The sequence below is a fragment of the Thamnophis elegans genome, chromosome 11 (genome assembly GCF_009769535.1).
Source record: "Thamnophis elegans isolate rThaEle1 chromosome 11, rThaEle1.pri, whole genome shotgun sequence".
NCBI lineage: Eukaryota > Metazoa > Chordata > Lepidosauria > Squamata > Colubridae > Thamnophis > Thamnophis elegans.
In genome coordinates this window covers 20,236,839-20,240,541 of record NC_045551.1, presented here as the reverse complement: position 1 = coordinate 20,240,541, position 3,703 = coordinate 20,236,839, and the positions used below count along the sequence as shown (strand labels likewise).

Sequence of the window (3,703 nt, the reverse complement as noted above, 5' to 3'; positions counted from 1 at the left end):
GTTAAATGTGTTGGTGAGCACGTGCAGAACTCCCACAACTGCTTTAGGGCTCTGATTGGTTTGTGCATAAATTTCGACATCGATTATTCGCCGTTTCGATCGCAAAGAAAGGAGGTGCTGGATTACAAGATTTCTAGAGCGTTGATCTGTTGCCGTAAACAGTTTTACTAGTAAGATTTCAGGATTCAAGACAATTGTTGACGATGCTGAACATCCTGGAGATTGATAAATATTAGATACCGATAGGTGGCGCCGTGAGCAGACCGTGATCGCTTATGCAGAAAATGTGAGATGTGTTTTGCATTACTAGCTTATTTAGAAATGGAATTTGTGTAAATTGTGAACTGCAATATTAGCTTAGAAGTTAGAAGTAAAGTGTACTTGTAACTAAAAAAAATTAGGTGGTTCCACTGGGGCTCGAACCCAGGACCTTCTGCGTGTAAAGCAGACGTGATAACCACTACACTATGGAACCTGTACGGAGAACAGCCTTAATGTAAGTATCCCTATTCTATGTTTTAAAGGCTTTTTAATTTGACATGCAGTCTTAATTCTTCCCAACTGTACTCTGCACAGGGGTTGCTGAATTTATCGGAGGCCATACTATTCTTAAATAGTAGTCAAAAATTACATCAGCAGCCTGTGTATTTTGAGGCTTTCAGAGCTGGGTGTACATAGCACAGGTTGTGCAGACCCTGCATTGGTTGCCAATAAGTTTATTGGTCTGATTTAATTTGCTCTTAATTAGAAATCTTTTATTGGCCAAGTGTGATTGGACACACAAGGAATTTGTCTTCAATGCATAAGCTCCCAGTGTAAATATAAGCAACAAGTGATAAATAATATGATATTATGATAGCACAATCATAATAATAAAATACAATCATATTTTTTGACTGATAAAGCATTTTATGACTTGGCAACCACATACCTACATGACTGCTATTCCAATCAGTAGGGCCTGACTGGTAAGTATTATCAAGGAAAAACTACTACAAATCCCACATTTTGGGTAGATTCTTGGGGAAATCTTGATATAGGATCACTCTTTTTCTACAGCAATGTCAACACTATGGAAGACTCCCAGTGTTGAAAAGGCCAGCTCTTGATTTTCAAACACTTTGAAAAATGAGCTACTGTGGAGAGCGTTCCTTAATTTGATGTCATTGTATTTATTATTGTTGTTGTTTACACTGTTGAATTTTTATTATTTTATAACAAATGTTTTAAATTGTATTTTCAATAAAAAGCTGGTGAGAATCTTTGATTGTGGCAGCACAGAAATATGTTTAATAAAGTACCCTGTTTCCCCCCAAATAAGACCACCCCAGATAAGCCCAATCGGGCTTTTGAGCACATGCGCTAAAATAAGCCTTCCCGGAAAATAAGCCCTTCCTGAAAATATTGCAGCACAGTAGCAGCCATGAGGTGACCACGCTCGCCGCCTCCTGCACCTCAAAATAATAAGACCTCCCCAAAAATAAGGCCAAGTACTTATTTCGGGGGTCAACAGAAAATAACTGTCTTATTTTCAGGGAAACACTGTGCAAAATACTGTATGTAAAGAATAAAAATCAAAATGTTCTGTTTTTATTTTACTTTAGATCTGTATTTTGTTAATGTTATACAAGCTGCAGCTTTTCTTTTCTATCCTAATTAGTTGTCTGACTAAAGAGGTTTATACATTCATAAATATAACAGTTAATTTCTCAATTGTAGAGCAGTTGATTCAAAAAGTAATTTGTTCATTCTAACTTCCTTTGAAGTAAACATTCGGTAGAAGGGAGGGTAGAAGAGTACATCTATACACTTTAGCTGAATTCTATTTACAGCTATCTGATTGAAATAAACAAGTTTTCAGTGAAACTAATACCCTTCTTATCCTCACAGGAACAAATTGGAATGATTACTTTAGAGCAGTGATGGCGAACCTTTTTGGCACCGAGTGCTGCTTCTTTCAATTATATTGGAAGCAATATAAATTTGGTCTATTGCAATATGTTGCACAGGAGGTAGTCCATGAAGATCATTTTAGAAGCTATGGTTGTCCAGAATGCAATGGTCTGAATAGTAACAGGTAAATTTCATCTTAAGATTTAGATTTTTTTAAACCCACCTTTGTTATTATATATAACTGTTATATAGGGTGAATGGATGAGGCAGACTCAGGCTTCAGCAACAAACAGCTCTTTATTTAGTGACAACTATGTACAATCCAGCAAAGACTCTGTCTGGCAGCAGCCCTTTTATAGGGAGCTGTCAGACCTTTCAACCAATCAGATTTGAATACTATTCCTGCCAGAACAGAGGACCTGGTGGAAACTACCATACTGTTTCTCAGTATGTAACAATAACAAGATGGCAAACATACATAATATGCTTTCCTCCTCCTGTTTTCCCCATAACAACAATCCTGTGAGATGAGTTGGGCTTAGAGACAGTGACTGACCCAAAGTCAGCCATTTTGCCCAGTTAACACCTTTACTTTTGGAGTTGAATTAATGAGCAATTGGATCCTGCTTATAATTTATGGTGCTGATTGGCACGATTACAACCTATATAGTTCAGGATCTGGATATCTTTGGGGTTTTCAACATTCCTTCCATCCATCTAATTAGAGAGTTCTCTTTGTGTCCCTATTCTAAAATAGTTCTAAAAGGGTTATCAAAAGGCACAAACATAGCTTTTTCCTATTGCTTCCCCTTCCCAGGAACATCATCTCCCTTAAAATCAGATGATTGCCAAGGCTGTTTGGGATAGGATTGGGATTTTTCTCTGCTGTAAGCAAAGTAGCAAATTATTGACTCAAAAATACTTAGATCCAAGCTAGTTACTATTTAGAATCAAACCAATATCATGGCAAAGATGCAGCAAAATGGGGTACTTCATAGCTCTTTCATTACTATACCAAATTGGAGCAATCCTAATTATTTTCATTCTAGAACTAAAGCTTTACAAAGCTATGGTTCCAAATGTACTTCCTGATTATTTTCTCTCTATTAAAGGGCTTTGAGATACTTTGCTATTCTTACTTGCATCAAGCAAAGATAGCATGTTATCTCTCTTCTAGAAAATACACTTTCTCTGTTCTTTACTTTGCTAATGTATTTCTTTCTGTAATTAAGCCTCATCTCATATTTCAGTCTGCTAGGAAGTAGACATTTCTCTCTGAGCTTCAGGAAGCTTGGTAACAACAGAGGTACATTAGTGTGCCTGGCTGTCTGAGCTGTTTTATCTATCTGTAGTACAGAACCCTTTTTTTCCTAGACTGGATGAGGGAGAGGAGTTGTTTACCTTTTCATTTCTACTATGCGGAATCTGGATGTGAGATCTATCTACATATATATAAATGCAAAAGAGGTAAAGTATACCCCTGAGGAGGCAATTGAAGGGTCTATTGATTTCATGCCGTATTCCATGCAGTCGGCATGGAAACAAGATTTGCTTACAAAATTTCTTGATGCATTGAAAGAAAGCAGGTAATTTCTGGGTGATTTGTCGGGGAGGGCAACTATATCTGTTAATGCTTGCTTTTGCCTGGAGGTGGATGGGTTTTATGTGCAAAACAAATCAGCCTATGTTGAGAAAAGAAATACACAGTCCAACAGTCCTAATTCTCTTGGTGCAGCTGGAATTTGTCTAAATAAATGTTTCTGGGATATGATTTGGATCAAGACAAATTGTGATAGAAGATGATATTGGT

The 3,703-nt window shown here is 37.1% G+C and overlaps 1 non-coding gene across 1 annotated transcript; it reads right to left on the bottom strand.

Annotated features, from left to right (window-relative positions):
* Positions 1-402: 402 nt before the first annotated feature.
* TRNAV-UAC lies at positions 403-475 on the bottom strand. Its single transcript has one exon. It is a non-coding gene; the product is annotated as a tRNA-Val (tRNA).
* Between the last annotated feature and the right edge of the window lie 3,228 nt (positions 476-3,703).